This window comes from Lagenorhynchus albirostris, chromosome 20 (genome assembly GCF_949774975.1).
Source record: "Lagenorhynchus albirostris chromosome 20, mLagAlb1.1, whole genome shotgun sequence".
NCBI lineage: Eukaryota > Metazoa > Chordata > Mammalia > Artiodactyla > Delphinidae > Lagenorhynchus > Lagenorhynchus albirostris.
The window spans coordinates 59,273,919-59,294,917 of NC_083114.1; positions in this window are offsets into that span (position 1 = coordinate 59,273,919).

A 20,999-nucleotide genomic window follows, 5' to 3' on the forward strand; every position below is an offset into this window, starting at 1 on the left:
TGAGGTGGGTGGAGGAACAGAGAGAAAGCCACGGGCTGCACAGCAGGAAAAGAAAACCTGGAGAAGTTTGAAATAGAGGAGAGCAGTTTCGGCAGCAGCTGTAAACTGAACGATAGACATTGGGAGGACCAGTGATGAGGAGGGTTTTTTTGTTTTGTTTTGTTTTGTTTTTCTGTGGTACGCGGGCCTCTCACTGTTGTGGCCTCTCCCGTTGCGGAGCACAGGCTCCGGACGCGTAGGCTCAGCGGCCATGGCTCACGGGCCCAGCCGCTCCGCGGCATGTGGGATCTTCCCGGACCGGGGCACGAACCCGCGTCCCCCGCATCGGCAGGCGGCCTCTCAACCACTGCGCCACCAGGGAAGCCCGAGGAGGGGGGTTTTAATGATGCTTGCTGATGGGTGTACTTCCTCACATGAGGAAACTTTCTGGAGAGGGTGGAAACAGTCTATATTTTATTTTAGGTGGTTGCTACTTGGGTACATGAAATTATCAAAACTCTTCCACTAAACATTTAAGAGCTGTGCATTTCATTATATATTAATTATACCTCAGTTTAAAAACAATGCACCGACTTCCCTGGTGGTGCAGTGGTGAAGAATCTGCCTGCCAATGCAGGGGTCACGGGTTCGAGCCCTGGTCCGGGGAGATCCCAGATGCCGCAGAGCAACTAAGCCCGTGCCCCACAACTACTGAGCCTGTGTCTAGAGCCCTCCAGCCACAACTACTGAAACCCACACACCACAACTACTGAAGCCCCCGCACCTAGAGCCCGTGCTCCGCAACAAAGAGTAGCCCCTGCTCGTGGCAACTAGAGAAAGCTCGCGCGCAGCAACAAAAGACCCAACACAGCCAAAAAAATTAAAAATATATATATATATATTTTAAAAATGCATGTCTCTCTTCCTCCCTCCCTCCTTTCCTTTTATTCTTCCTCCCTTATTCCCTTCCTCTTTCCTTCCTTCCTTCCTTCCTAATTCCATTCCAAATTCATGGGGTGGACCTGAGTGGGATATTCAGAGTGGCCCTTGTGAGAATGGCAGCCCAGTGGTGTCACGGGAGTGGCATATACAATGGATTGAGCAAACAGGCACATATCTTGAGGCTAATGGGAGTCAGTTTCCTTACTGATGAAAAGAAGTAGCAATAAGGAAAGAACGGAAGCCCAAATAAACCCTGTGGTGGTGTATTGCAAGTGGATATATCAGTACAAACTTTACTTACATAGAGACAGATCCAGAAATAAATATAGATAAGAAGGTGCGTGCATGTGTGTACATATGTACATCTGTACACATGTAATTCCTAGTTCTGTCGACTAAGATAGCCTGGGAAGGGCAGTATAGCCGGTAGCAATGAGCACACCTAGTGCCTAGATCCTGGTTTCTAAATACAACTCTCCACTGAAAGGTGCCAGGGCTCCTTGGAAAATTGGCTGATTCTAGGAATGGGGCAGGGTAAGTGCAAGATAAGCCTGGAACATGGGGTGAGGAACAACTCAGGTGATGCTCAGAGAATGGCAGGGACCTGTTAGAAAGACCTCCGAAGTCATTTGAAGGGACTCTCATTAGTCAAACACGGGACAACTTGAGTGTAAAATAAATAATCATAGTAACAAATTAAATCCATTGACCAAAACAGGAATCAACAAGTCTACATTGATAACAATAAACACATTAATAGATGGGAAGATAAGAAAGTTCTTCCTGACAGTAGAATGCCAACTAATTAATATAGTAGGAATATGGAATTAGAAAATCACAATTTGGAATTTATCATAGAAATATTTAATTCTGGCAAAAAAAAATCAATGGATGTTAAAACTAGGGGTGTTAGTAGGATGTGAAATGAGATGCTCGTATAGTCTTAAAAGTGTCACCACATAAATTAATAATTCATTACAAAGAGAGGAGAAAGGAATAAACTTATACTGGAGGAACCTGGCAGATACCACTAGAATCAAATAATCAAAATTAACACCACCATTAATGGGACAAATTGACACTGTGTGCCCACCCCGCTCCCCCACAATAGGATGCAATGAGAAGAACACAGCATCTCTTCTGAGATATTCCTGCCCCAAACCTAATAACCCGGGTTGTGTCATGAGAAACTTGAAGGACACCATGCAAAACAACTGCCTTGTAATCTTCAAAAAGGCAAAGGCCATGAAAGGAAAGAAAGACTGAGGAAGCCTGGGAGTCAGGAGAAGTGACTGGACCACATGACGCTCTTGCTATGAGAGCCTGAGGGGACATTTGGTGAAACTCGAAGGGGGTCTCTGGGTTAAGAGTATATGGAAGTTTTTTGTTCTATTCTTGGAACTTTTCTGTATGTTTGAAATTGTTTAAAAATATAACTAAAAACAGGAAAGAATGCATGTCCTTTGGGTGGTTTCCACTTTTAAAAAGATACTGGTCTTAACTGGACCATATGAGGCCTCAACTTTTATTTACATCACTGCCTAAAAATCAATGCAATGGGCAGAACTTTCTCAGTTTTAGGTTTATGTTTATATTCTATTAATATAAAATATATACTATATATATTAATATATAATATATGAGATTATTATATAAACTTTTTTTTTGAATCATCGACAACCAGCTCCTATTTGCCAACTACAGAACTTTGGAAAATGATGCAAAAAATAGTAGCAGCAGGAAAACGAAGAAACAACTAAATCAAACTTAGCTTGACGGCTTTAAGGGAGAGTCAAGTGTTTGCGTTTTTTTAAATTTTTTGGCTAGTAAAACTTTCCCTTCTTTGTAAAAGTAAATACAAACATAATGGATGGTAATCTGCACAATTTATAAATTATTATTAGTCCTGCGTGCTTTGCCACTTGAACATGTCTGAGAATTACAAAATGTTCCCAGAACCCTCACAAACACACACGTGGGTCTAACGAAAAACCTTTGTGATGAGCCTTAAGATGAGATGCAATCATTCATCTTCTAGATTGTGATGTATTTTCACCTATAACTTCAGCACCAGCTGGTGGATGTGTAGTCTGGTCTATCTTCCTCTCCACATGGTGCAGCTCACACCCCAGTAACAATAATATAATGACCGAAGAGCTGGCTGAGAATCAATGTGAAATGACATTGTAAAGACACATTTAAACTTGCCATTAAAGTGTGATTTGGCAGAGCAAATGGAAAAAGCATTAAGATAAAAATCCAAGGAATTCTGACGCATCAAGTGCCTGCTTTGTGTTGTTGGGGTTTATAATCAGCACTAAAGAGAAGCCAACCCTTGGATTTAATGTTGCACTTAGGATATTACGTTTTATTAACCATGAACAAGGATACAGAACCACATAGACACTTAGGTTGAAGAATACATGACAACATTTGTTTCACAAGAGACATAGGACCTTGTACTTAAAATTCTTAATGACTGGGGAGGGGGATAAAATAGGTGAAGGGGATTAAGAGGTACAAACCTCCACTTATAAAACAAACGATCCCCAGGGATACAGCGTAAGAAATATGGTCAACAATATGGTGATGACTTTGTATGGGGACAGATGGCTACTAGACTTACTGTGGTGATCGTTTCACAATGTGTGCGAATATCAAATCATATGTGATACACCTGAAACTAGCATAACATCATACATCAACTCTATCACAATCTTTTAAAATGCGGAAAAATTCTTACTGACTTTATATCCTTTCCTACTCTACTTTGTAAATTCAGTAGAGAAACCTAGACTCAGAGTCCAAGGTTTTGTAGTCCTGAAATCCCATTGCATCACATGTTCAAAAACTTTCTTATTTACTTCACAAGCAGAGACTTTGACCGTAACGTTAAACATTTAGCAACGGTTTAGATTTTAAAAAACACTTTGAATGTTGTCTCTCTATGGATTGGGATTCCAGCTAACATCCACCAGTAAAGCTCTCAGTGGAAAGATGCAAATGCCTTTCTGCTCCTATGACAGCAAAGTCTATCAGGAGCTGTGAGCACATTTGCAGAGGGGATAAAGGAACGTGTCCCAGGGCTTCATGGGCACGATTATATACGTCTAGAAATGCATAGTCAGCCGAAGTCTGCACTGAGACATCTTTGTGCAAATTCTGGGATCCCCTACTTGCAAATAGCTTTCACCTGGTAGAAACTAATACGTTTATATACTGCAATTTCTCTTTTTATCTAGAGCAGTTATTCTTAACTTTGGATGCACAGTATAATCTCTCAGACTGTTTTTTTAAAAAAATAGAAAAATTCAACAGAATTTCTGAGGTAAGGGTCCAGGCATTGGGCTTCTTTAAAGTCCCCAGGTAATTATGATTGCAGTGGGGGCTTAAGACCCATAGATTCAGCATGTCAGTATTTACCTAAGTTCAACTGATAAGGTTCCACCACATAATTCTCTCTCTTGCCAACGTGAGATCACTTTTTATACTTTCTGTAGTGTGTGATTCCTTGATCGCTTGTGAATTACTTCCCAGGTTCCACATATTCATTCATTCTCTTGCAAACATTTCCTAAGCCCTCGTTAAGCTGTACTTGGTGGCTGACACTGGAATTTCAGAAATACACAAGACTTGACTGTTGCCTGTAAGGAGTTCACAGTTTCCTAGGACTGAGATACGGTGCTACAAATGAAAAAATGAAAGTCCAAGGTTCTTAATTTCCTTAGAAGCATCTGCCGACATTTCACAGAGGATATTTCGCTCGGATTATGTCTTAAAGAACCTTGAGTTTAGCGGTTCAGAGGGCATGAGGTGGAGTGGGGTGAGATGATATGGATGTAGGTGTTCCAGGCAGCTGTCAAAGCAGGAAGGCGTAAGACAGCAGGATGTAACCCCAACAGCAGCAGTACAGCTGAATGTTGCTGGAGCAGAACGTTTCAGGTGAGGAAGAGTGGGAAGTGAGGCTGGGAGGAGGTAGGATCTGGATGACAAAAGCTCTTTATATGCCATGTTTAAGAGTTTGCAGTGAAAGGGAGGACCAAAGTCAAGTGTGTATTTCGGAAAGAATATTAACAGTGGCATATACGACAGATTGGGGTAAGTGGGCAGAGTGGGAGAGAAAGGGGTTGAAAAAAGAAAACCCTTGGTATGTCTCACACTGATCCTATCTTCCATTCTCACTTTCCAAACCAACCTTGCACAATGTTGCATGTTAGCGAGCGAGGGACATTTTTATGCAATTGCCCACGTGTACACCTGGCCGTGATGACACAGGAGATGTGCTGCTCTCCTGGAGCGCGCTTTGCAGAGAAGGCTTTTATTTCCCAAATCATGGCCTGAGATGCCAGAAGAGTGGAATTTTAGCAAAGGACTTGAGGATATTACTCAGAAACTGGAGGGAATTTTGCTGGGAGGATTCATCAACCAGATGTTCAGGTTTTAAGCTGTATATGAAAAGTGCCTATAGTTGGGATACAGAGTCTGTGGAGGAGAATGGGAAACAAACAGAGAAAAGGAGCACATTATTTGGTTCTTCATAGGATGACTCCATCAGGGAAAGAGGACAAGCCCACCACCTTGGAGGAAGTGTGATGTCCTGGTTGGGGCCAGAGGCTTTAATCAGGGAACACTGGAGTTTGAGTCATGACTCCGCCTCTTACTAGCTGTGGCCTCTTGGGCAAGTCACATTCTACGGTTAAGCTCTCATCTCTAACATGGGGGTGAAAATAAAACCTACTTCACACGCTTGTGGTCAGGATTAAATTAGAATGCATGCAGAGTACTTACAAAGTGCCTGGCTTAAACTGAGTGCTTGATGAAATTTAGCTGTCGTTAACATTCTTCTTAGCAGTAATATCAATGCCTCAGATGTCTTACCCCAAAGTTCTGGAAATTCCTGCACAAAAGCATAATTTTTTGTGCACAAAGCCACCAAAAAACTAATAGATTTCAATGAGACTCCGTGAATTGGTACTCGTTACTAGAAACCATAGAGAACAAAAGACAAAAAGAAAGAGCTACATTCCGTACCCTACTGCAAAGTGTGAGTAGCAGTTATCTCTAGGCAGAGGAGTACGGGCATTTACTTTCTTCCTTTTTTTTAATATGTCAGATTTTTGTTTTATTTTGCTTTCACTGATTTTTAAAATCTTATCAATAGATAAGACAGAAAATCTATTTCCACATTTGGGGAAAAAATAAGATATGTCTGTATCAGGAATTCCCTGGTGGTCCAGTGGTTAGGACTCAGCGCTTTCACTGCCAGGCCTGGATTCAATCCCCGGTCAGGGAACTAAGATCCCACAAGCCGCACAGCATGGCAAAAACAAAAAACAAAAATAAAAATAAAAAAATAAGATATGTCTGTATGAAAATCCACAAACACAGAAGTAGGGATGTAATTCCAATATGTTAAATGAGCGTTCCTGGGAGCTATTTACCAAATCGTCAGACTCCCTGCTGCAGGAACTCACATTTGTATAGAAAATACTACAGATGTTCCCCCCGAGATTCAGTGGAGTCAAATTTTCACCCAGGTAACGTCTAGTGGTCATTACAAACCCTGGCCTGGCCCTCCAGACCTCAGTCTCCTCAGCCCTCCGTCCAGCCCTGACGTGTGGGTTGAGGGAAAGCTCCCAGCTCCCTCCCTATTCCTGCTTCACTCAAAGTCCCAGGTTAGGACAAAAGTCCATTCATTACACTTTGGAACACAAAGAAGAGAACCCTGGGACCCTACACACAAGTGTCATACACTATGTAGAAAAACATATTGTAAGAAATCCAAAGACAAGATCAGTGTGATCTCATCACTAGAGATTCTAGAAGGGAATGAGGGTTAGCAGATGAGGGCCTGAGAATAAAATGCTGAAAATGCATCCGCTAATGAACTGACGTAGAAGAAAATGAAAAGGCAGCCCGACAACTAATACGACTTCCAAGAAGTTCTCTGATGAGCTCAGATATAAAAAGACCATGTTAAAAAATAAAAATAAAAAAGGATGGAAGAAGGGAGATATTACTCAGAATGAATCCACATGCAGCATAAAGCAAGTCTGCAAAATGTCAGGACCTCAGCTGACGTAACTAAGTGCGGGATGAGAGAAGTTTGTCAACGCTGCAAAGACAACCAAGTCAAAATCAGTATCATATTCAGAATACAATTTTGAGTTTGATTTTCATAACATAAGTGCTTTCCTAGACCATTATTTTATGCTTTAAAGACACGCTTTTTTTTTTTAAGTAACTACATAACCTTCCATCATCTATACTTCAACCATCTCCTGCTTTGGGACATTTAGGTGGCATCTTTCACCATTATGACTAACACCACAGTTAAGCTCTTTTGCAAAATCTTTGAATCAGTTATTTCCTTAGGATCTTATTTCTAGAGGTGGAATTACCTGGACAAAGGGCAAAACATTTTTAAGGATCTTGATACATAAATGGCTTGACTGCCTTCCAGAAAGGTTAGCCCAATTTATGTTCCAACTTGACAATGTTTGAAGGTTCTAAACACAGTGTCATGTTAACTGACAAAGAGGGAACTGAATTATTTAATTTTTCGTTTTCTTCTGGCTTATCCAGCAAAGAAAATTATACTCACACCGAAAAAAGGAAAATGGACATCATGAAGAAGGAATTGAAGCTTTGCTAGAAAGTAATATAAGTAACCAGCCATCCCAAATGCATTTCGGGGCTATAAACCCAGGAAAATATATCCCAGGTTGCATGAACTTGTAATTGTGACCTCAGTGTCACTGTCATCAATCTTTACATTATAGGACGTCAAGGGAGCCCATCTAGTACCACGGACATTTTATTTTAAGACATATATGTACAACATTGTGATCTGTGTCAAGAAAATATACAGAAAAATGCTGGAAGTCAATGCACCAAAATATAAAGAGTAATTCATTTAGGAACAGATTTTTTTCTTGTTTTCTCTATCTACAAATTTTATGTAGTGTGTTTGTATCACTTCATGGTGGAAGAAAAAGGAATTTTTTAAAATGATAAACAAGAGAGATGCCTGAAGACACAGGAGGAAAACCAAGAGACTGTGAAGGCCAAGCTTCAGTAGGTTTGACATAAATCCACAGCCTGGTGGTAAGAACTGTTAACCAAGACGGTTCATGTGCAGTTCAATGAATGGGAAATGATCGCTAAAAAACAATGTGTGATCTCTTCCAACAGGTTACAACAAATTAAGCCTAATTCTAGTTCTGACTTCATTTTATGTTAGTAAATAAGGGGAAATGCTTTAGCAATAACGTGTCTCCATTTTAGCAAAGCATTTGAAGACTTATCTCTTGATGGTACCCTTGGGAGTGAGATGCTGAAATGTGAATTGGGATACAGTATTATTAGCTGGCTTAGCAGCACCTTATACAAACTGTATGTGGCAAGTTCTGCTCAATAGCTATAATATGAAGAAACCAAACCCCAGGAGGTTTGATTAGCTCTGATAGGTCTAAATTATATGAAAGTAGGGACTTCCTAGCGGCCAAGTGGTTAAGACTCCTCACTTCTACTGCAGGGGGCACGGGTTTCCACCCCTGTTCTGGGAACTAAGATCCCACATGCCATGTGGCACGGCCATAAATAAATAAACAAACAAATAAATAAATAAAATGAAAGTAAAAGAAAGCTTGGGGAATGATTTACTTTTTTTTTTTTTTTTTTTTTGCGGTACGCGGGCCTCTCACTGTTGTGGCCTCTCCCGTTGCGGAGCACAGGCTCCGGACGCGCAGGCTCAGCGGCCATGGCTCACGGGCCCAGCCGCTCCGCGGCACGTGGGATCTTCCCGGACCGGGGCACGAACCGGCGTCCCCTGCATCGGCAGGCGGACTCTCAACCACTGCGCCACCAGGGAAGCCCTGGTTTACTATTTTTAAGAGAATAAGTAGCATAAATGTTCCCCAGCAATACGACCTATTGCTGTTTATTTTATTTTATTTATTTATTTTAAATTTATTTATTTTATTTTTGGCTGCATTGGGTCTGTTGCTGCGCGCAGGCTTTCTCTAGTTGCGGTGAGCGGGGGCTACTCTTCGTTGTGGTGCGCGGGCTTCTCATTGCGGTGGCTTCTCTTGTTGCAGAACACGGGCTCTAGGTGCACAGGCTTCAGTAGTTGTGGCTCGCAGGCTCAGTAGTTGTGGCGCACGGGCTGTGTTGCTCCGCGGCACGTGGGATCTTCCCAGACCAGGGCTCGAACCCGTGTCCCCTGCATTGGCAGGAGGATTCTTAACCACGGCACCACCAGGGAAGCCCCTTGCTGCTTATTTTAAATTTAAATCTTCAAACTTAAAGTGAGTGTGGACACTCAACAATGTTGATTTAGATGAACCCCTTAAGAAGATCATGGATTTTTAAGAAACATTCTTTAAGCATCTCATTATATGAATATATACAAATACATCAAGCACCTTTAGAGACGATTTCCCTGGTCTCCTAGGTAAAAATAAATCCAACTGGTTAATTAACCTGTCAACAGTATTTGTGATTTCCCTTTGTTTCTACATGTGCTCATGTTAGATTCTTCAGCATAGAATGCCCCCCTTCTTATATTTGTGCTGCTCCAAAATCTTTCATTTATCTACCAGAACCCTAGAGCCAAGGGTCCTTGCACTACACACATAACAATACACTCTTCTATCCTCTCAGGTCATTTTATGAAAAGCTGGTAAGTTAGAGAAACTTTCCAGAAGAAAACTATAGAATTTTGTCCCCAGTCCTATTCTACTCAATACTTTCAACAAATTGGATGAAGACTTTTAAAATTTCATAAATTGTTAGTTTTTGCACAGAGGAGAGAATGTGGACAGTTGATCTCAAAAAGAGCTCAACACATCGGCCAGAAAGCGCAGGATAAAGTTCACAAGATCTCTGTAAATCTCAGCTTGTAGGTTGATTAAGTAGGGGAAAGAGCCGTTCCAGCTTGAAGAAATTCCAGATGCTTCCACAGAGAAAGAAGTAGAACTGAAATTCAAGCCCAGCGAGCCTTGGGCTACCCAGCGAGGGCTCTGGAGCAGGCATCGCCGGCCCTAAGACGGCTGGGCCTGTGTGTCCCCTACTTGCCCATCACGGGATGCAGGCTGCCCAGACAGGGTGTGACCTCAGGTCAGGCAGTCTGCAGTGAGGCAGCCCCAGGGCAGCTGACGGCGGAGATCCTGTGCTGGCCACCCTCCCCTCAGGTGGGCAACAAGTCCTTCCCTAAAGGAGGGTTTTGGGGGTGCATCTCTGTGGATGCAGAGACTGCTAGAGTTTCTCCCCTATTCATTTTAGTCTAAGAACACCCCCAAGTTTAATCAGAGCCCTTGGCTGTCCCCCTGTATGCTACATTTCTCAGACTCCCTTACAGCTAGGCTCGACCATGTGACCACGTTCTGACCAATGGGATGTGAGTGGAGGGATACAGTCAACTTCAAGGCTGCTTCCTTACAAAGGAAGCGGCCCTTTCCCTACACACTCAGTCTCTCTCTCACTTCTATCCCTCCTTGTCTGTGGACTGGAATAGGAGTGGTAGTAAGCCTGCTTCAACCGTGAAGAAAAGAACAATACCTAAAGGAATACCAGAGACACACGATTGAAAGAATCTGGTTCTCTGATGATCTCACAACATAGAGCCTTCTACTTCTTGGCTAGAGAGAAAAAGACTGCTATCTTATTGGAAGGGCCATCTTTTTAGTTCAACATCTTAGCCAGGATGATATTTCTGTTACCGCGCCACAGCCAACACCCTAACAACTGCTGAGGCGATTGCAACAATGCATCTTTGCAGCAAGGTGGTAGTAACGGAAGTGGTATGCGGTGATCAGATTCAGTTCCATTAGAAAGAAACAGCCATTGTTGTTTGCTGATGGATGTGATGTGAGATTCCAGAAAAAGAGTCAAGAATGACCCTAATTTTAGGCTTCAGCAATTGAAGAATAAAGATGCCATTTATTGAGATGGGGAGACCCGTAAAGGATTGACTTCGAGGTTGGTTTTTACCTGATAAACTTGGGTACCTACAAGAGCCAAGCTGGGTAGAAGAATCTGGAGTCGAAGAGACACATGTAGGCTGGAGGGATGAAGCTGGGAGTATATACACAGTCTTCTTTCTTTCTCTGAAACTCACCAGAGTCTTTGCACTTGTTCTCCGTGCTTGGAGACCCTTCTCCTGAATTTCTGTGCTGTCTTCCCTCTCATCATCTGGGGTTCGTGCCTTCTACAAGCCTGACTAAAAGACCACTCTGTCCCCCATTCACTCGGCACCACACGGCCCTGCTTTACCTCCTCTGCCACTTTAATGGACACTTGAAATTACCTTTGATAATCTGTTTATCATTGTCTCTCTTCCCACCTAGGGTGCAGACCGTGCCAGGACTGACTCTGTCTTTACCTGTCGCACCCTCAGCACCTAGGACAGTGCCTGACACACAGTCCATGCTCCATACATGGCTGGGGGCGGAGGGATGGGAGAAGAAAGGAGTAAAGTAACAGGACAGCTCAAAGCCATTTCCCCGGCGACACTCACCAGCTTGAGGTTCGCTTCTGCTAATAAATCTCTTTGGAAATTTCAAGTGCTTATAAATTTGCCTTATGTTTATATAGATTTGCCTTATTTTTTTTTCCATTTTATTTTATTTTTTCAAAGTTTTTTTTTAATTGAGATATAGTTGACTTACAATCTTGTGCTAATTTCAGGTGTACAGCAAAGCAATTCAGTTATACATATACATATATATCTTTTTTCCAGATTCTCTTCCCTTAGAGGTTATTACAAAATATTGAGTATAGTTCCTTGAGCTATACAGTAGGTCCTTGTTGGTTATCTATTTTATATATAGTAATGTGTATATGTTAATTGCAAACTTCTAACTTATATCCCCCTCTTTCCCCTTCGATAACCATAAGTTTGTTTTCTACGTCTGTGGGTCTCTTTCTGTTTTGTATGAGTTCATTTGTGTCATATTTTTTAGATTCCACATATAAGTGATATCATATGATACTTGTCTTTCTCTGTCTGACTTACTTCACTTAGTATGATAACCTCTAGGTCCATCCACGTTGCTGCAAGTGGCGTTATTTCATTCTTTTTTATGGCTGATATTCCATTGTATGCATATGCCACATCTTTATCCGTTCATCTGTGGATGGACATTTAGGTTGTTTCCATGTCTTGGCTACTGTGAATAATGCTGCTATTGCACATAGGGGGGCATGTATATTTTCGAATTATGTTTTTTCTCCAGATATATGTCCAGGAGTGAGATTGCTGGATCACATGGTAGCTCTACTTTTAGTTATCTAAGGAACCTCCATACTGTTTTCCAGAGTGGCTGAACCAATTTACATTTCCACCAACAGTGTAGGAGGGTTAGCCTTATTTTTCAAACAGCTACATGCTAGACCTATTGTGTGGGTATATCATTATTTATTTAACTAGTACCCTAGGGATGGACATTTAGCTTGCTTCCTGTTTCCTGCTATTACATTCAATGCTGCTGAGACACCTTTATACCTATTTCCTTGTGCACATGTATAAACATATTCATAAGATGAATTCCTAAAAGTGGAATCACTAGACTTAGGGTGTGTGCATTTTAAATTTTAATAGATATTCTCGAACAGCCTCCTACCAGAGCTTGGCAGAGGGGCTGGAATTGCCTTTCCCTGAGATCGTAACCATTTCACAGCCGCCAATAATGTATGAAACGTTGGCAGTTTAACTCGGTTCGCTGAACGTTTCCTTGCATGAACACCAGATGGCGGAACAGACTCTGATGTGTCTGCCACAGGTGACTTGCAGATCAGCTGCAAAGACTTGAAATCTCCTTTTGGTTCTGTAGATTCAGTAGATGAATTTGGAGAACCAGTTGTACATTACTGAATCTGTCGATAGAGATGTTTCAGTTCATCGGTAATAGCAGATGGGAGCCTGTGCTTTTTTCCCCTTTACTTGAAAGCACCCTGAAAAGATGCTCATCTTTTGCTCCATAATTCTTCCCCATTACCCAGACACTACCTTTTCTCCAGCCGAATGGAAAATGTGTGAATGGTACAGAGAACACAAGTTAGCGATCATAACTCTTGGAGTTGTATTGATGTGTGAAAGTGACTTATTTAGTTCATATTGCTGCAACAAGGGAGTGTACGAACATATGTATGTCACATAAAAATATTTCTTCAAGCAAATAGAAATGAATAATTAAAGTTGATGTATTTACTACGATAAGACTTCCATTTGGCAGGTCACCAGCAAACCAATTTCACAGCAGAAAAACATTTCTTTTTTCTTTCCTGGAGAGTGTGTCATTTGAACAGAATAAATCCAGTTAGAGTTGTACCTGCTTGGCCACTGAGGAGCACACTTTAAGATGGGAGTTTAGATAACTGTCCCCAACCTACAGCCTGCCTCACACATATATCCAACAGAACAAGTACTCACTGATGTATATGTACCCACCTGCAAAACATTTTCTAGTCTGTAGGGGGAAATATTTTGTAATCAATCCATCATTCCCCTAAAAGGTCAACAGGTGGAAAACTGAGCCACCTAGACAGGACCCATATTTACTACTTATTACAGAGTCGACTTTTGCTCCTCCTGAGAGAATGACAGAGGTCTTCCTTGTAAAGTGTCTAAGGTGAGATGTACATAATTTTAGGGACAAAATTGTCTAGTTGTGGTTGTTCCTTGGGACACTAAAGTCCTTAAGCTGAACAGGAAGGGATCCTGCCTCAAATAAGGAAAAGTTAAGATTGATGAAGACCTATTACATGCTAGGTATCTATCTCAAACCTATGAGGGGCTAGGAAGTCATGGCCCAGAGAAGAAAAATGACTTGTTCAAATGCACATAACTACCGAGTGGCCAAACAGAATTTGGACCAAAGTCTGCTGATCTCCTGGACCAGTTCTAGGTTCTCAGCGTGTGCCCACTGTGCCCTCCCCGCCCCAGACTAGCAGCATCAGCATCGCCAGCATAACTAGAAATTTCTTCAGAATGCAAGTTCTTGAGCCCCAACCTCTCTGATGGAATCAGAAACTCTGGGGGTGGGGCCCAGCAACCGGTATTTTCACAAGCCCTCTAGGGCATTCTGGTGCAAGTTCAAGTTTGAGAACCTCGGTCCTAGAGGCGTTCTCCTGCCACAGCATCATGATGCCTGGAAGGGGGGAACCAGTGTTCACCAAGGCACCGCTGTGAGCCAAACACTGACAGGTACGTGGCGTCTTATTTCTTTTAATCCTCACGACAGCCATGGAAGTTAGGTGTTATTATTTTTATTTTACATTGAGGAAACTGAAGCTGAGTACGATAAGGTCATTTGTTGAAGCTCCCAATACCAGTAAGAGTCAGAGAGGCAATTCATACGAGGGTCTATCTGATCCCACAGCCTAAATGTTCTTCTACTATCCACTAGAAACTTCTATCCTAAGAGCAGCATTGATCGGCTAAGCGTTTATCTGTCCTGAGGCCACTCTAGAAACTTCTATCCTAAGAGCAGCATTGATTGGCTAAGCGTTTATCTGTCCTGAGGCCACTCTTCACACGCGACTGTAATAAGTTTGGTTGTCTGGTTTCTCAGCCTAACTCTAGATCAAAGATAACAGGTCAGAGGGATGTTGCTACAAGCAGATTAAAAGGGACCAAGAGAAACAAACGGACAGATGAATAGTCTGGAAGGAGACAGTAAAACTATTACCAAGTGAGTAACTTAAAAAAATGTTTTTTAACTCTATCACTCCATAATCAGAGAGAGCAATACAAGTTAGTTATAAAAAATTGAAGGTTTGGGGCTCTTTTGTATAAGGGTCAACACTTCCAAACGTCTTGAACTTGTCACTATCATAATCAGTATCCTAATGGTGGGTTTGCCATTGAAAGTAGGTTAGGGGGGCTTCCCTGGTGGCGCAGGGGTTAAGAATCCGCCTGCCAATGCAGGGGACACGGGTTCGAGCCCTGGTCCGGGAAGATTCCACATGTCGCGGAGCCACTAAGCCTGTGCACCACAACTACTGAGCCTGCGCTCTAGAGCCCGTGAGTCACAACAGCTGAGCCCACGCGCCTAGAGCCTGTGCTCCGCGATGAGAAGCCACCGCAATGAGAGGCCCATGCACCGTAACAAAGAGTAGCCCCCACTTGCCGCAACTAGAGGAAACGCGCGCGCAGCAACAAAGTCCTAACGCAGCCAAAAGTAAATAAATAATTTTTTTTTAAAAAGTAAGGTTAGGTTTTCCATACAGCGATGTGTGAAGTGCATTTCTGACAAATCTGCGTAAGAAACAGCTCAAGTGAGAAATGCTTTGTCTCCTGAGGCACCAGGTACCCGTGCATTTCTTCCAAATGGAATCTTGCCATCATCAAGTCCACCATTACCGCAAACCAAGCTGGCCTTTGACTCCTGCACCTGCCTTTCCTGTTGACTCATTTTTATTAATAAAAGGACCCCTTGCTGCACCCAGCCGAGGACTTCCACCCAGAGAGACCGAGGCCCTGCCGCGAATCCAATCACATGGAGGAGACCTAAAGCTCAGATGTAAGTTCTTAAGTCTCTGAAATAACAGGTAAGAATCCTGGAGGAGCTGACCCATCCCTTCATCCTTCTGACACAGGAAGAAAGTCCCCATGAGACTGAAGACACTTCAAAGACCTTTTTTTGAATTTTATTTTATTTTATTTTTTTATACAGTAGGTTCTTTTTTTGGGGGGGGGATGAATTTTAGCGTTTACTACTATAGCATAAAACTTTTCATTTTCATTGTCTCTCTACATTCAATCCAGATAATTTTTAAATGATAATTATTCTATGGAAGCACATTCGGTTCTAGCTAGGAAACCCAAATACATGAGTTTATATATCATAATTATATGCACAGTCATGTGTATATATATTACATATAATACATATAATTTATATAATATAAATGATACACATTGAATATTATATTTATCCTATCATTTTCAATTTTTTTGAATTTTATTTATTTCTTATACAGCAGGTTCTTATTAGTTATCTATTCCATACATATTCATGTATATATGTCAGCCCCAATCTCCCAATTCATCCCACCCCCCCAGCCCCCCTCCCTGCTTTCCCCCCTTGGAGTCCATACGTTTGTTCTCTACATCTGAGTCTCTATTTCTGCTTTGCAAATAGGTTCATCAGTACCATTCTTCTAGATTCCACATATATGCGTTAATATACAATATTTGGTTTTCTCTTTCTGACTTACTTCACTCTGTATGACAGTCTCTCGGTCCATCAACATCTCTACAAATGACTCAATTTCGTTCCTTTTTATGGCTGAATAATATTCCGTTGTATATATGTACCACATCTTCTTTATCCATTCATCTGTCTATGGGCATTTAGGTTGCTTCCATGTCCTGGCTATTGTAAATAGTGCTGCAATGAACATTGGGGTGCATGTGTCTTTTTGAATTATGGTTTTCTCTGGGTATATGACCAGTAGTGGGATTGCTGGGTTGTATGATAATTCTAGTTTTAGTTTTTTAAGGAACCTCCATACTGTTCTCCATAGTGGCTGTATCAATTTACATTCCCACCAACAGTGCAAGAGGGTTGCCTTTTCTCCACACCCTCTGCAGCATTTGTTATTTGTAGATTTCCTGATGATGCCCATTCTAACTGGTGTGAGGTGATACCTCATTGTAGCTTTGATTTGCATTTCTCTAATAATTAGTGATGTTGAGCAGCTTTTCATGTGCCTCTTGGCCATGTGTATGTCTTCTTTGGAGAGATGTCTGTTTAGGTCTTCTGCCCATTTTTGGATTGGGTTGTTTGTTTTTTTAATATTGAGCTGCATGAGCTATTTATATATTTTGGAGATAAATCCTTTGTCTGTTGATTCTTCTGCAAATATTTTCTCCCATTCTGAGGGTTGTCTTTTCGTCTTGTGTATGGTTTCCTTTGCTGTGCAAAAGCTTTAAGTTTCATTAGGTCCCATTTGTTTATTTTTGGTTTTATTTCCATTACTCTAGGAGGTGGATCAAAAAAGATCTTGCTGTGATTTATGTCAAAGGGTGTTCTTCCTATGTTTTCCTCTAAGAGTTTTATACTGTCTGGCCTTACATTTAGATCTTTAATCCATTTTGAGTTTATTTTTGTGTATGGTGTTAGGGAGTGTTCTAATTTCATTCTTTTACATGTAGCTGTCCAGTTCTCCCAGCACCACTTATTGAAGAGGCTGCCTTTTCTCCATTGTACATTCTTGCCTCCTTTATCAAAGGTAAGGTGACCATAGGTACATGGGTTTATCTCTGGGCTTTCTATCCTGTTCCATTGACCTATATTTCTGTTTTTGAGCCAGTACCATATTGTCTTGATTAGTGCAGCTTTGTAGTACAGTCTGAAGCCAGGGAGTCTGATTCCTCCAGCTCCATTTTTTTCCCTCAAGATTGCTTTGGCTATTCGGGGTCTTTTGTGTCTCCATACAAATTTTAAGATATTTTGTTCTAGTTCTATAAAAAATGCCATTGGTAATTTTATAGAGATTACATTAAAGCTGTAGATTGCTTTGGGTAATATAGTTATTTTCACAATATTCATTCTTCCAATCCAAGAACATGGTATATCTCTCCAGCTGTGTGCATCATCTTTGATTTCCTTCATCAGTGTCTTATAGTTTTGTGAGTACAGGTCTTTTACCTCCTTAGGTAGGTTTATTCCTAGATATTTTACTCTTTTTGTTGAAATGGTGAATGGGATTGTTTACTTAATTTCTCTTTCTGATCTTTCATTGTTAGTGTATAGGAATGCAAGAGATTTCCGTGCATTAATTTTGTATCCTGCAACTTTACCAAATTCATTGATTAGCTCTAGTAGTTTTCTGGTGGCATATTTAGGATTATCTATGTATAATATCAAGTCATCTGCAAACAGTGACAGTTTTACTTCTTCTTTTCCAATTTGGATTCCTTTTATTTCTTTTTCTTCTCTGATTGCCATGGCTAGGACTTCCAAAACTATGTTGAATGATAGCAGCGAGAGTGGACATCCTTGTCTCGTTCCTGATCTTAGAGGAAATGCTTTCAGTTTTTCACCATTGAGAATGATGTTTGCTGTGGGTTTGTCGTATATGGCCTTTATTATGTTGAGGTAGGTTCCCCTCTATGCCCTCTTTCTGGAGAGTTTTTATCATAAATCAGTGTTGAATTTTGTCAGAAGCTTTTTCTGCATCTATTGAGATGATCATGTGGTTTTTATTCTTCAGTTTGTTAGTATGGTGTATCACATTGATTGATCTGCATATACTGAAGAATCCCTGCATCCCTGGGATAAATCCCACTGGATCATGGTGTATGATCCTTTTAATGTATTGTTGGATTCTGTTTGCTAGTATTTTGTTGAAGATTTTTGCTTCTATATTCATCAGTGATATTGGTCTGTAATTTTCTTTTTTTGTAGTATCTCTGTCTGGTTTTGGTATCAGGATGATGGTGGCCTCATAGAATCAGTTAGGGAGTTTTCCTTCCTCTGCATTTTTTGGAAGAATTTGAGAAGGATAGGTGTTAGCTCTTCTCTAAATGTTTGATAGAATTCACCTGTGAAGCCATCCGGTCCTGGACTTTTGTTTGTTGGAAGATTTTTGTTTTTTGCTGCAACATTCCTAGCCTGGATTTTTTGCTCACTGAGTTACACGAAGCTTTCATAGTTACAAAAGAAAAGAAAAAAGATGAGCTAGCAGCCCACCTATCAGAGTCTTGAATTTCCAGGAGAAATTGGACAAAGTGGTGTATAGGTGAGGGTTCTGCCCCATGAGCATCCTTTGGTACTCACTGCCGGGGCCAGCCAACGGTAAGCCAGAGCTGCTAACAAGATCAGGATAATTCACAGCTCCCAGTGGGTCTTGCCTGGGGAGTCAATGAAATCTCACTAGGGGAAAGAAAAGAATATTTCTACCTGAATCCCTCATCAGTCTGGACTCGTTACTGGCTTCTCTGTAGTTGGACTAAAGCAACAGGATAGCAGTTTATGGATGGCTGATCTGAAGTGCATCGAGGCATGGCAGCTGGGCAGGTGCAATGGCACTGAATTCAAGGGAACCCTATAAGTGGCTTCTACCAGCTACGTGGGTCTCAATCAGTACCATCCGGACAAGCCTCGTAGAAAGTGCCCGTGATAAAGCAGCAGCCGTTTCCACAAGCTCTCACGAGTGGTGGAGTCTCTGAGGAATGGGGTAATGCGTGGGACAGGGAGGAAAGACCTCAGAAGAGACAGCGGCACCCAGAGCCCAGCTCAAGTCCAGTCCGGAAGGTTCTCCACCTCCTCCCAGCGCTCGCTCCGCTCACAGCTGCCCTTCTTCAATCTGCTTCTTAATACGGCTGCTCAGTCCCCACCACGTGCCCGGCACTGTGCTTTCCACACCTTGTGTAACCCTCGCAGTTCTATGACATATACGACTATTTCCCCCTTTCTCAGATGCAGAAACTGAGGCTCTCAGAGGTTAAGCGTCTTGCAGCTGCTACGACCTGGAGCTGAGATTCAGACCCAGGCATTCAGATCCCAGAACCTCCCTCTGAACCCCCAACCCTTGCTACCCAAAGCGCGGCCCCCGCGCGGATGTGGCAGCAGCGGTGGGTGTCGGTGGTCACCCGGGAGGGGTCAGGGTGCAGAATCTCCGCCACGCCCAACACCAGCTGAGAATCTGCAGTTTAACAAGATCCCCAGGTGACCCGTGCGCTTATTAACTGTAGAGAGGGAGCCTGGCGCTGGCTTCCCACTGCTGTGTCTCTGCCCACACTTCTCTCCAGCGCCCCCGCCCACCCTGAGGACAGGTTAGGGGCTGGACAATGCTGGAGGGGGCGATGGGGCTAGGGCCAGCTCACCATAGGGTCCAAAGGGGTGCTGAACTGCGTCCCATGACTTCCGTAGACACGGAAACGGGATTATGACCACTTCCCAAGCCTGGCAATATTCCTGAGGTTGAATGGTTGCAGCATTCACCATTCTAATGTTTCTCCTCAGTGCTTGAGTCATCGTCAAGATGCCACCGCCCGCCACTGAGCTCTGCTTCTCAGAGACTTTCAACAGTCTTCAGAGCCTGTTTCAGGGCAGACCTGGTCCCTTCCATAAATGAGCTGGAATTTAAACCCTCCGGCTGAGAACGATGACCCAGCCCTAGAATCAAGGGGATCTAGTGCTGGGGTTGGGAGGTGGGCCCTCAGTCAGTCCAGTGGTTCTTAACCCTGGTGTACATCCCAGGTCCCCAAAAGCTCTTCCAAGACCTACCCCCTGAGTCCTCTCCAGATTCAGCAAATCGGAATCTCTGCAGGGAGGTCCAGGAATCCCTTCTACAAAAGCTTTTCAAGATGAAAACTCTAATTCGAAAAGATACACGCACCCCAGTGTTCACTGCAGCACTGTTTACGATAGCCAAGACATGGAAACAGCCTAAATGTCCAATGACAGATGAATGGATAAAGAAGATGTGGTACACGTATACGATGGGATATTACTCAGCCATACAAAAGAATGAAATAATGCCATTTGCAGCTACTTGGATGGACCTAGAGATTATCATACTAAGTGAATTAAGTCAGGCAGAGAAAGACAAGTATTATATGATATCATATATACGTGGAATCTAAAAAGTAATACAAATGAACTTATTTACAAAACAGAAACAGACTCACAGACGTAGAAAACAAACTTATGGTTACCAAAGGGGAAATGGGTCGGGGAGGGATAAGCCAGGAGCTTGGGATTAATAGATACACCCGACTATACATAAGATAAACAACAAGGATTTACTGTATCGCATAGGGATCTATATTCAATATCCTGTAATAACCTATAAAGGAAAAGAATCTAAAGCTGTACACCTGAAACTAACACAATATTGTAAATCACCTGTATTTAATTTTAAAAAAAGAGCTTTTCAGGTGATTATAGAATAATCTCAGGAGTAGCAATTGAAAATAGTTCTTTCTATTCCAATCCCACCCCACTTCCAACCAAAATCCTGAGCGGTCATGGGGCAGAAATGAACTTTAAGAAATCAGAATACAAATGAGTTTTAAGACAAAACACCAGGCTTCAGAGGCATTTCAGCTTTGTGGACAGTTG